The sequence below is a fragment of the Oncorhynchus kisutch genome, linkage group LG17, assembly GCF_002021735.2.
Source record: "Oncorhynchus kisutch isolate 150728-3 linkage group LG17, Okis_V2, whole genome shotgun sequence".
NCBI lineage: Eukaryota > Metazoa > Chordata > Actinopteri > Salmoniformes > Salmonidae > Oncorhynchus > Oncorhynchus kisutch.
Window position 1 is genome coordinate 66,449,921 of NC_034190.2, and position 13,788 is coordinate 66,463,708.

Consider the following 13,788-nt stretch of genomic DNA (forward strand, 5'->3'; position numbering starts at 1 on the left):
ATGCAGACGATACACACCTGTACATTTCGATGAAACATGGTGAAGCCCCAAAATTGCCCTCCCTAGAATCCTGTGTTTCAGACATAAGGAAGTGGATGGCGGCAAATATTTAACTTTTAAACTCAGACAAAACAGAGATGCTTGTTCTAGGTCCCAAGAAACAAAGAGAACTTCTGTTGGATCTGACAAATAATCTTGATGGTTGTACAGTCATCTCAAATAAAACTGTAAAGGACCTCAGTGTAACTCTGGACCCTGATCTCTCTTTTGACGAACATATCAAGTTTCAATTATAGCTTTTTTCCATCTTCGTAACATTGCAAAAATCTGAAACTTTCTGTCCAAAAATGATGCAGAAAAATGTATCCATGCTTTTGTCACTTCTAGATTAGACTACTGCAATGCTCTACTTTCCGGCTACCCAGATGAAGCACAAAAAAATTTCCGTTAGTGCTAAACATGGCTGCTAGAATCTTGACTAGAACCAAAACATTTGATCATATTACTCCAGTGCTATCCTCTCTACCCTGGTTTCCTGTTAAGGCTAGGACTGATTTCAAGGTTTTATTGCTAACCTACAAAGAATTAAATGGGCTTCCTCCTACCTATCTTTCCGATTTGGTCCTGCCGTACATACCTACACGTATGCTACGGTCACAAGATGCAGGCCTCCTTACTGTCCCTAGAATTTCTAAGCAAACAGCTGGAGGCAGGTGCTTTCTCCTAAAGAGCTCAAATTTTATGGAATGTTCTGCCTATCCATGTGAGAGACACAGACTCAGTCTCGACCTTTAAGTCTTTATTGAAAACTTGTCTCTTCAGTAGGTCCTATGATTGAGTGTAGTCTGGCCCATGGGTGTGAAGGTGAACGGAAAGGCACTGGAGTGACGAACCACCCTTTCTGTCTCTGCCTGCCCGGTTCCCCTCTTTCCACTGGGATTCTCTGCCTCTAACCCTATTACGGGGGCTGAGTCACCAGGCTTACTGGTGCTCTTCCATGCCGTCCCTAGGAGGGGTACGTCACTTGAGTGGGTTGAGCCATTGACGTGATCTTCCTTTCCGGGTTGGCGCCCGCGTTGGATTCATAACATGGGGGAGATCTTTGTGGGCTTTACTCGGCCTTGTCTCTGGGCAGTAGGTTGGTGGTTGAAGATATCCCTCTAGTGGTGTGGGGGCTGTGCTTTGGAAAAGTGGGTGGGCTTATATCCTGCCTGTTTGGCCCTGTCGGGGTTATTGTCAGACAGGGCCACAGTGTCTCCTGACCCCTCCTGTCTCAGCCTCCAGTATTTATGCTGCAGTAGATTGTGTCGGGGGGCTGGGGTCAGTCTTTTATATCTGGAGTATTTCTCCTGTCTTATCCGGTGTCCTGTGTGAATTTAAGTATGCTCCCTCTAATTCTCTCTCTCTTTTTCTCTCTTTCTCTTTCTCCTTCTATCTTTCTCTCTCTCTTTCTCTCTTCTCTCGGTGGACCTGAGCCCTAGGACCATGCCTCAGGACTACCTGGCCTGATGACTTCTTGCTGTCCCCAGTCCACCTGGTCATGCTGCTGCTCCAGTTTCAACTGTTCTGCCTGCGGCTATGAAACCCTGACCTGTTCACTGGACGTGCTACCTTGTCCCGGACCTGCTGTTTTGGAACCTCTCTCTACCGCTCCTGCTGTCTCTAACTGTGAATGATCAGCTATGAAATGCCTACTGACATTTACTCCTGAGGTGCTGACCTGTTGCACCCTCTACAACCACTGTGATTATTATTATCTGACCCTGCTGGTCATCTATGAATGTTTGAACATCTTGGCCATCTACTGTTATAATCTCCACCCAGCACAGTTAGAAGAGGACTGGCCACTCCTCAGAGCCTGGTTCTTCTCTAGGTTTCTTCCTAGGTTCCGGCCTTTCTAAGGAGTTTTCCTAGCCACCGTGATTCTACATCTGCATTGCTTGCTGTTTGGGGTCTTAGGCTGGGTTTCTGTACAGCACTTTGTGGCATCGGCTGATGTAAAAAGCTCTTCATAAATACATTTTATTTGATTGAACTCCAAGTGAGGGAGTGATAATTCTGGATGAATAGGCTGGTGTGGCAGTCAAGGGGGGACTGGCATGACACCGCGGGTCGACAAGCGCCAACAACAGGTACGACAAGCTAATTAGCTACAGTAGCTATGTGTAGCTATGAGCTAACCTCTGAGGTAACGGGATAGACCCGAAGCTAACACACAAGGATGAAAATGCCCGGCAAAAGCAATAACAGTTAGCTAGTATGGGCAGCACAATTAAGAGAGAGAGGGGGAGTAGACTCGTAAAACAGTAATTCAAAGGGGATTAATAGCAATCTTGTAATGTAAAATACATAAACATGAGAGTAAAGAAAAAGACAGTATGTCACACCACACTGCCTTTTATAGTGACAGGTCACGTGGGTACAGTAACGGGTGTGGCGTGACTGTAAACATCTTTGATATAATTAAGCATCTCAATCACATCGCCTAAAGGGGAAGGAGTTCCCATAGGTCATTTGGCGACCTGTTATGAAAACGAAAGACGATAGTATCTTCTGGCCGGGAGAGTTTTGACGACGCTTGTTCTGAACGTTAAAACGCATCGCTTGTGGTACGTTTTTTGGAAACATAAGGAACAAATCTTTCATTTCAGCTAGAAATCTTTCTTTTTTTAAATTACTACACAGTACTACACACCTTTATAGGGGTAGTGTTGCCACACAACCATGTCTCCATGTTACAGCCCCTGTTAACATTTTAACAGGGTTGAAGACAGATTGAAGACAGAAGCGAGCACCTGTGCTAATTAGCTATCTAGCGTGCTTTGAACACCTGTGTGTAAGCATAACTGGGAAGGAAGTGTAGTTAGTCAACTGGAGGCACACACAGCGTATGAATCTGTGCACATCTGCTACAGTAAGTGTATCTATTTTATTTGGAAGATTCTTTCTCGTTGATATGTTAAGAGTATTAAGCCAGTAACCAAAAGGTTGCTGGTTCGAATCCCTGAGCCAACTAGGTGAAAAATCTGTAGATTTTCCCTTTAGCAAGGCAATTATTCTTAATTTCTCCTGCAAGTCACTCTGGATGAGAGTGTCTACAAAATGACTAAAATGTCAAATGTAATATATGAAAGATAAGGACATATTTATCTGGCTAGAATAGCCAGTAATGTGAATTCAAGGGCTGTGATTGGTTTGACACGACCTCTTTGCAGCCATCAGACCTATTCCACCAACACTGTTGGTGTCAGGGTAAGACAACTATGCATACCATAAGGCTCCAAACAAGACTCATGTGAATAATGTAGCTGCATGTATGTGTTACATTCATAGCATACATGACTGTCAACTGAACAGGAACATTTTGAGCTTACTTGGCTAGGTAGCTGTAGATCAATAATTAAGGAAATAACTATTCTTTCTCTTTTCTGCTCAATCACAGGTGCTATATGATGGAGAGTGCCCAATATGTTTCGCCCATGACCAGGGAAAGTAAACTTTGTGGACATCTCCCTGCAAGGATACAATGAAGAGAAGCATGAAGAGAGCAGCTATGAGATGGCCATGGGCGAGATGCACGGGATTGATGAGAAGAACGAGGTTAACAACTTGAGTTGGAATGACACAGCTAATATGCATAGATAGTCAGCATTAAGCATGGCAATCATGTCTATATTTGATTTTCTTTCTTCTGTTTGCTTTATTAGTTATTTACACCCACAGTATATATCTCCCTTAACATCTTTCACTGACTCTACAACCTCTTACCTCCCTCCAGATTCACTGTGGAGTCCCAGCCTTTACAGTCATGTACAGTGTATTGGGTTTAGGCTGGCTGGGCTGCTTCATGTCATACGTTAGACCAGTCATCGACAAAGCCTACTCAACTTTGCCAAAAACTGCCTGAAATGGACCGGACCAGAAGACTGTACTACAGGACGCTGTCTAAAGAAACAACATTGACCAGGCAGTGCGTTTAAGAATTGAACCATACACAGACGAGACTGTGACAGCATCTCTTTACAGGTGTGGCACCACTTTACTTTAATATAAACTCTATTTCCTCTCCATTTCTGGTGCTCTTGACTGGAACTTAATTATAGAGCTTCCGCTCCTTTAGCTGGAACACATGCAAGAAATGTACATTACATAAATGCCCTTTGAAGCCCTATCTCTTTGCAATACAGACATATTTTCAATTTGAAAGCATTGGGCTGATAAGGCATACCTACTTAAAGCTACCACTAGATGGTATCCTTATCTGAGACAATAATATTGAATAGATCCCAATACATTTTAAGTTATTGTTTGTAATTCACTCATGCACAAATTATTTGCTGAAGTTAACTTTGATTCCTCGACTGTATCCCTTCAGAGAGGCATGTCAACTCTTTCTAATCTTCAGAGTCCTTGCCACCTGTTTCCTCAGCAAGGAGTCACTGTACATCATGTGCCTGACAAAGGTTGAGATGCATATTGATTATCTATGTTGTTTGTCGAAAATGGGCCTGGCATGTGACAGGGTTGGTTCTAGGTTCTTGGGCTTTGGCCATTGTACCTGTTGACCTACTGTGTATTGCCTTATGCTTAAGGCTAATGTACATATGGCAAATATTTGGAACGTAAATTAACAATGCTAGTGGGATGAGAAATATACACTGTAAATGTGTAAACGTTAGATCTGAGAAGCATAACAAATAATCACTTGACTCCCACATCTGTCTAAAACACAGTATGTACTGAGTAGAACATAATTGGACAAAAGCTGAAGAACGTTCGCTCATCAAGGTACTTTCCGCAGGTGCTGGAGTTGTAGGCAAAAAAAAAATGTAAAACATAGTTTCACAATATTAACATTCAATGTATCAAAGTATATGATCATACACAGGGAATGTGATCAATATTTACAGTAATATACATACACCTACAATATTCAATTAGGTTGAAAACATTTTTTTTTGACATATTGAAACTATAATAACGGTTTCAAGTCGAACTCCTCATTAAGGCCAAGAAGTGTACTGCCCCTATATAGAGGACCTTCCATCCCCACCTGGGATTACGGATGCCTGATAAAGACCTAAGAGTCGAAACATTGTTGTAAATCAATAGAACATAATTGTGTCATGCAAAGTGTGACTGACATCCATGACAACTTCCTTAACTCATTTTTAAATCCATATCACCCCTTCTCTAATTCTAGACATCTACTCCATGTACTCCACAGCCTGTAGTCAGTCAGTGCTGACAGACAGGATAGAGCGCAAAATATTAAGGAAGAAAGGAGGACAACAGGAGGAGATTGACTCTCCAAGTCTGACTCATGTCATATTTGCTGATAATGTAGTTTCAGAGGTGAAAATATCTCCCATGTAAAATCAAATTCACTGTACACTTCTATACTACTCACTGCTGTATCACTGTAAATCCAATTGCTGAACGTGTCTGACTCACAATGTCTGTCCCCCTGTAGGACGGAGGCCTCATCCTAAACAACCCATGTGCCCTCACTGTCCACGAGAACTGTCTCATTTAGCCCAACCAGCCTTACCAGTGCGTCCTGTTGCTAGGCACCAGTCGCTATGACAACACTAAACGTCCAGGCACCTCCACTAGCCTGCGGGCCAAGATCAACCACCTGATCTGCAGCGCCACAGACACTGTGGGTGTCCACTCCCTCCTGTATAACCTGCTGGCCCCAGACGTCTACTTCATGTTCAACCCCAAGCTGAGTGCCGATGTGTCCCAAGATGAGAGCAGTTTCAGGGCTGTGGAGCAGCTGTTGGGTCTAAGAGTAATAGGTCATAGTCTGGGTCACACACAGGCACAGTCCCAACTCGGCTCTGGAGGAGAGTTGTAGGGTTTTGTTACTCAGTGCCTGTAGTTTGATATCCTTTTTTAAGCTTTGAAAAAAACTGCACATACAGTGGCAAGAAAAAGTATGTGAACCCTTTAGAATGACCTGGATTTCTGCATATTAATTGGTCATCTTCATCTAAGTCACAACAGACAAACAGTTTGCTTAAACTAATAAAACATACATTATTGTATTTTTCTTGTCTATATTGAATACATAATTTAAACATTCACCGCGTAGGTTGGAAAAAGTATGTGAACCTCTAGGCTCCAATCAATGAGACAAGATTGGAATGTTGGTTAGAGCTGCCTGGCCCTATAAAAAACTATCGCAAAATTTGTGTTTGCTATTCACAGGAAGCATTGCCTGATGTGAACATTGCCTCGTACAAAAGAGATCTCAGAATACCTAAGATTAAGAATTGTTGACTTGCATAAAGCTGGAAAGGGTTATAAAAGTACCTTTAAAAGCCTTGATGTTCATCAGTCCATGTTAAGAGAAATTGTCTATAAATGGAGAAAGTTCATCACTGTTGCTACTCTCCCTAGGACTGGCCATCCTGCAAAGATGACTGCACGTTTTCTACTGTGTTATTGACTTGTTAATTGTTTACTCCATGTGTAACTCTTTGTTGTATGCTCACACTGCTATGCTTTATCTTGGCCAGGTCGCAGTTGCAAATGAGAACTTGTTCTCAACTAGCCTACCTGGTTAAATAAAGGTGAAATAAAATGAAATAAAAATAAATAAATAAAATAAGAGCACAGCGCATAATGCTCAATGAGGTTAAGAAGAATCCTAAAGACTTACAGAAGTCTCTGGAACATGCTAACATCTCTGTTGATGAGTCTATGATACGTAAAACACTAAACAAGAATGGTGTTCATGGGAGGACACCACGGAAGAAGCTACTGCTGTTCAAAAAAACACATTGCTGCATGTCTGAAGTTTGCAAAAGTGCATCTGGATGTTCCACAGCGCTACTGGCAAAATATTCTGTGGACAGATGAAAATACAGTTGAATTGTTTGGAAGGAACCCACAACACTATGTGTGGAGAAAAAAAGGCACAGCACACCAACATCAGAACCTCATCCCAACTGCAAAGTATGGTGGAGGGAGCATGATGGTTTGGGGCTGCTTTGCTTTCTCAGGGCCTGGACAGCTTGATATCATCGAGGGAAAAATTAATTCCCAAGTTTATCAAGACATGTTACAGGAGAATGTTAGGCTATCTGTCCACCAATTGAAGCTCAACAGAAGTTGGGTGATCCACAGGACAACGGCCCAAAACACAGAAGTAAATCAAAAACAGAATGACCCGATTGAAATGCTGTGGCATGACCTCAAGAGAGCAGTTCACACCAGACATCCCAACAATATTACTGAACTGAAACAGTTTTGTAAAGAGGAATGGTCCAAAATTCCTCCTGACTGTTCTGCAGGTCGATCTGCAACTACAGAAAATGTTTGGTTGAGGTTATTGCTGCCAAAGGAGGTTCAACCTGTTACTTTTTCCACCCTGCACTGTGAATGTTTACACAGTGTGTTCGATAAAGACATGAAAATGTATAATTGTTTGTGTGTTATTAGTTTAAGCAGTTTGTGTTTGTCTATTGTTGTGACCTAGATGAAGATCACATTTTTTGACCAATTTATGCAGGAATCCAGGTATTTCCAAAGGGTTCACATACTTTTTCTTGCCACTGTACATATACACCTTTCTGTTTTAATTACTGTGTATGTACGCATCCTGGTCTCAGAGAATTTTGCATTATTCTGTATGTAAATCGGAGACACTCCATTTATACTGAACAAAAATATAAACACAACATGTAACAGTCTCAAAGATGTTTCAGCTCATATAATTTTAATTTTTTATTTAACCTTTATTTAACCAGGCAAGTCAGTTAAGAACACATTCTTATTTTCAATGATGGCCTGGGAACAGTGGGTTAACTGCCTGTTCAGGGGCAGAACGACAGATTTGTACCTTGTCAGCTCGGGGGTTTGAACTCGCAACCTTCCGGTTACTAGTCCAACGCTCTAACCACTAGGCTACGCTGCCGCCCCAAGGAAATCAGTCATTGGAAATCAATTAATTCGGCCCTAATCTATGGATTTCACATTACTGGGAATACAGATATGCATCTGTTGGTCACAGACGCCTTAAAGGGAGTGGATCAGAAAACCAGTCCGTATCTTGTGTGACCACCATTTGCCTCATGCAGCACGACACATCTCCTGCGCATATAGTTTATGAGGTTGTTGATAGGGGCATGTGGAATGTTGCCGCACTCCTTTTCAATGGCTGTGCGAAGTTTCTGGATATTGGGGAGAACTGGAACACGTTACCGTACACTTCAATCCAGAGCATCCCAAACCTGCTCAATTGGTGACATGTCTGGAAAGTGCAGGCCATGGAAAAACTGGGACACTTTCAGCCTCCAGGAATTGTGTACAGATCCTTGCGACTTGGGGCCATACATTATCATGTTGAAGCATGAGGTGATGGCGGCGGATGAATGGCACGACAATGGGCCTGAGGATTTCATCACAGTATAAAATGCAATTGTGTTCGTTATGCCTGCCCATACCATAACTCCACCGCCACCATGGGGCACTCTGTTCAAACTTTGACATCAGCAAACTGCACAACGCCATACACGCTGTCTGCCATCTGCCCGGTACAGTTGAAATCAGGATTAATCAGTGAAGAGCACATTTCACCAGCGTTCTAGTGGCCATTGAAGGTGAGCATTTACCCATAGCAGCAGGAAGTAGGGGTGCTGAGGGTGCTGCAGCACCGCCTGAATTTTTATTTTAAAAAATTAAAAAAATTGCACAAAGTAGTGCACTGGGCCTTTACAAGTCCTGTATTAGCGGACCAATTTAGCCTTCTGTAGCAGAGCCCAAAAAAAACATGTATAGCACCGCAATATACTGTATCTCAGTTTATTGCATAAATCGGCATCCATTAGATTGCTATGCTGGTGCAGTAAAATAATCCAGTCCAGTTTAATGAATTACAGTGTAGGCTAGTCCAAGTGTAGGCTATGACACAATGTAAATGGAGAACAACGCTAAAACGTGGCCAATGGCATATCGAAATAGTGTTGTGAAGACTCCGGGTGAACGGAGGCGTTGTCCATAGTGTTGTCATTCAAGGTCCTTTATTTGCCCTGTTCTTATTGAGCACTGGACGGTTGCATTTTGTCTGCTGCGCAGATGGATGAAGCCAGCGGGGAACACATGCAGTTTACAGACACCACCGCCTACAGTCCTACCACAGATTTTGCTTGCAGTAGTGTAGTGGTATTTTTGTTTAGATGAGGGTGCGCAAAAAAATATGTAAATGACGTCATAATTTCAAATCAAATCAAATCAACTTTATTTATATAGCCCTTCGTACATCAGCTGATATCTCAAAGTGCTGTACAGAAACCCAGCCTAAAACCCCAAACAGCAAGCAATGCAGGTGTAGAAGCACGGTGGCTAGGAAAAACTCCCTAGAAAGGCCAATACCTAGGAAGAAACCTAGAGAGGAACCAGGCTATGTGGGGTGGCCAGTCCTCTTCTGGCTGTGCCGGGTGGAGATTATAACAGAACATGGCCAAGATGTTCAAATGTTCATAAATGACCAGCATGGTCGAATAATAATAAGGCAGAACAGTTGAAACTGGAGCAGCAGCACAGTCAGGTGGAAGTTGAAACTGGAGCAGCAGCATGGCCAGGTGGACTGGGGACAGCAAGGAGTCATCATGTCAGGTAGTCCTGGGGCATGGTCCTAGGGCTCAGGTCCTCCGAGAGAGAGAAAGAAAGAGAGAAGGAGAGAATTAGAGAACGCACACTTAGATTCACACAGGACACCGAATAGGACAGGAGAAGTACTCCAGATATAACAAACTGACCCCAGCCCCCCGACACATAAACTACTGCAGCATAAATACTGGAGGCTGAGACATAATTTCTTCAATCAACTTTAGTACAGACAGATGTAGCCTATTGAATAGGCTATCATTGCTCTCCAACCCTGTTTCCGGAATGCTACTGTCCTGTAGAGTTATTCGGGTTATGTTATATTTAATCCAATTAATCGTTATGTGATCTTGCAAGACATTGATTCAGCTTTGATCTAACTTTACTAAACAAGTGCCATTGTGAGTAGTGATGATCTTCTATTTGTAGAAATATTAATAATATAATAAGTAAAACAAAACAGAGGGCAGAACTATCAATTCATATAATTTATTTTCATAGATTTTAATCATCAAATCAGTTGACCAAGTAGTAAATATAAATCATTACTACTTAGAACTGCAGCATATTCATTTTAATAGAGTCATAAAATCATGGGGTATTCATGAATCTACCTACATTTATCATTACCTCCAATTCACAGTCATTATAGCCTAACGATCCCAAGCAGGGCTACAGCAACTTCCAGAAAGGATCGGACTTTTGGGCTTTAAGGTGGCCAATCTGGTTTGGGTGTCCTCAGTAGAATGGTGTCGCTGTAACCAAGTGGTCACATATCGTTCTGGGTTCCATTGCGCAAGAGCAGGTCGGTGGAGTTTTATGAACATCAAGGCAGACTGGTGCATTTTTTCGACATTATGAAGTTGTCAATGGGCCTCTACAGTGCTCATATGTAGCCTACAGTTCTTCATCATTCACCAGAGCGAAGACAGGGAAGAAACCACTATTTACCTACCTCTAGGCTGCTGTAGCCTACATATTTATTTGGTTTGTCACTCTATCATATTTCATGGAATTTGTGTGGTAATTAAATATAATTTATTTAGAATTTATCCTGCAGGTGAAGAAGCCGGATGTGGAGGTCCTGAGCTGGCGTGGCTATACATGGTCTGCAATTGTGAGGCCGGTTGGATGTACTGTCAAATTCTCTAAAATAGCATATGGTAGTGAAATTAGCATTCAATTATCTGTCAACAGCTCTTGTGGACATTCCTGCAGTCAGCACGCCAATTGCACGCTCCCTCAAAACTTGAGACATCTATGGCATTGTGTTGTGTGACTAAAATGCACATTTTAGAGTGGCCTTGTATTGTCCCCAGTACATGGTGCACCTTTGTATCGATCATGCTGTTTAATCAGCTTCTTGATATGCCACACCTGTCAGGTGGATGAATTCCCTTGGCAAAGAAAAAATGCTCACTAACAAAGATGGAAACAAATTTGTGAGAAATAATATTTATGTGCATTTCAGCTTATGAAACATTGAACCAGCACTTTACATGTTGCGTTTATATATTTGTTCAGTGTAGATTCTCCCTCTTTCTAAGTTTCTAACTGAGATTTCCATCTCTGTCACAACTGCTGGCATTAGGTTTGCTGTTTATAACTGTGTTTTCCGCTAATTGTATTTTGGCAAATTTAGAAAATTGTGTTTTATTAGCTGCTTCATTACAGGAGTTGCATGTTCTATAATAGGCTCTATATAGCCTTTTGACTGTGAGATAATAGGCTTGCTATTGTTGCATGTTTCCATTAAGCTCATAATGAAAAATGTCCGATCCTCATGTGCATGCATATTATCAGAGAGGAAGAAGCTAAGCAAGAGGTTTCACACTCTCAAAAATCTGTCCAAAATATGCTTATTTTGGGCCTAAGCTTGTCGCCTACCTGCCTTCTCGCCTTGGGACGACTACCATTGTTAGGGCGGAAACATAAGCATCTCGTCATTATGTACAGATCTCTGATAGTGTTGTCTGTTGGTCACGTCACTTTAGTGTTTGGAAAAAATGTAACAGTTTGTTGACCGGTTAATGAAGGTCAGTTAGTCGGCAGCAAAATGTACAGAAATTAGCATCCCTATTACGAATTTGCAAAACGCATGAATTCTAGCTAGGTGGATAACGTTAGCTAGCTCACAAACGTTAGCTAGGATAGGGGTTAGGGTTAAGTTTAGGAGTTAGGTTAAATAGTTAAGGTTCGTGTTAGGGTTGGAGTTAGGGGAAGGGTTAGGGTTATTATTTATTTTTTAATTATATAATGTGTTTTTTTGTTATGATATTTGTGTCAAGGTGCAATTAGCTTCAGCCTCTCAAAGCTATGAATTACTCTGATGTATACAACAACTTGTCTCGCACATAATTGTGAAATGTCTGGCCTCTGTTGGTCTGTTGTGCTCAGCTGAAGCCTTTATATTCAAGTAGTAACTTATCTCACTTCTCTCAGACCCAGTCATTCCCATCCCAGACTTGGATTGGTGTTGGTGATGCAACAACTGAGCAATTAAAAGCAGTAAGTCATGTATAGTTTTGACTGTGTTCTGCTGGAGTGTGAGGGGTTAACGGCAGCCTGCCTGCATCTAGAGGCTGTACACTCCCTGGTCAGTGGTCAGTCAGTGTAAGACACACTTTGTTTGGGACAGAAAGGCCTTGTGAGAGAGGGAATGAGTGTGTCCGTGCCAGCCAGAGAGAAGACACAAGGTCAGTAATCCCCCGCCTTTCACTCTGAAATAGCACAGATAACAAAAGGCATGAAATTACTTTTATCCAATTGACATTTTTCCCCTATTAAAGTTGATGTATAAATAAATTACATGTTATGACCTTTGTTTCCATTCTATTGACTTGTGAAGTCTGCCATCACTTTTGCTATCACAATGGACGGAGATGACGTTATCTTTGTATCCCTATTACACAAAGGACACATTATGGTGCCCATTTGACATGTCGTGTGACCAGAGAGTTTGACCTAATTTTGTCCCGCATGTGTTTGGAAATAATGCAAACTAAAATTCACAACACTCACACTAACTTTCAGAAGCTGATTGTAGACTGATGTTAAGACCAGAGTAGCTGCTCTGAGTTCACGGAGAGAGCAGCAGAGGAGAAGCACAGTAGCTGGAACTGTAGGTGGAAAGAGACTGAACAAATACAGCAACCTAATTCTCCAGATAACTTTTGTTTTATTTTCTTGTATTGCATGACTTTTGGCAAGTATGAATGCCTTTTAATTTAAATGCAAGAATTATTGGTGCAATCTTGGTGCAAAATATTTTCTGCTGCTCATTAGTGACTTCAACTAATAGAGGTTACCCTGTGATTGTTGAAGAATATGACTCTTACCTTCACCGTTGTTGATATTTTAGTTGTGTCTGAAGACATTTTTTTTTTCATGACATTTATTTGTATTTTATAGACCTGAAACGAGAGTTGTGCACATGGTACGGACTGTACCTTTAAGTCGTGGATAGATGTTGAGATCTTATTCCATGACATGTGTCTTTGTTTTACTGTGTATGACTGAGTACTCTTCTAGCTGTTCGTCAGAAGGAATCAGAGGCAGGGTCAAGCTTTAACAGAGGGAGGATCTTTCACTGAATCAGCAGTTTTGTAATGAGACAGCCAGTGAATCGTGTATATACAATATCTCTTATAATATATATACAGTGTCTTCAGACAGTATTCATACCCTTTGACTTATTCAACATTTTGTTGTGTTACAGCCTGAATTCAAATGGATTAAATAGATTTTTCTCACACTCATCTACACACAATACCCCACAATGACTAAGTGAAAACATGTTTTTAGAAATGAAATACAGAAATATCTCATTTAAATCAGTATTCACACCCCGGAGTCAATACATGTTAGAATCCCCTTTGGCAGTAATTATAGCTGTGAGTCTTTCTGGGTTAGTCTCTAAGAGCATTGCACACCTGGATTGTAAAATATTCACACATTATTCTTCTTTAAATTCTTCGAGCTCTGTCAAGCTGGTTGTTGATCATTGCTAGACAGCCATTTTCAAGTCTTGCCATAGATTTTCAAGACGATTTAAGTCAAAACTGTAACTAGGAACATTCAATGTTGTCTTGGTAAGCAACACCAGTATATATTTGGCCTTATGTTTGAGGTTATTGTCTTGCTGAAAGGTGAATTTGTCTCCCAATATCTGTT

General features: G+C 41.5%; 1 protein-coding gene and 1 long non-coding RNA gene across 3 annotated transcripts in view; both read left to right on the top strand.

The window, feature by feature from the left end:
• The first annotated feature begins 1,981 nt into the window (after positions 1 to 1,981).
• On the top strand, positions 1,982 to 5,986 carry LOC109908394 (uncharacterized). The gene is made up of 5 exons (XR_002257657.2): positions 1,982 to 3,600; positions 3,779 to 4,026; positions 4,376 to 4,463; positions 5,204 to 5,355; positions 5,474 to 5,986. It is a non-coding gene; the product is annotated as an uncharacterized LOC109908394 (long non-coding RNA).
• A 5,987-nt stretch (positions 5,987 to 11,973) lies between these two features.
• Positions 11,974 to 13,788, top strand: part of nfascb (neurofascin homolog (chicken) b) — a 29,692-nt gene continuing 27,877 nt past the window's right edge. For both annotated transcript variants that reach the window (XM_020506635.2, XM_031794397.1), the window contains exon 1: positions 11,974 to 12,311. The gene's annotated coding sequence lies outside the window, so the exon portion shown is untranslated. The remainder of the gene's footprint in view (positions 12,312 to 13,788) is intronic.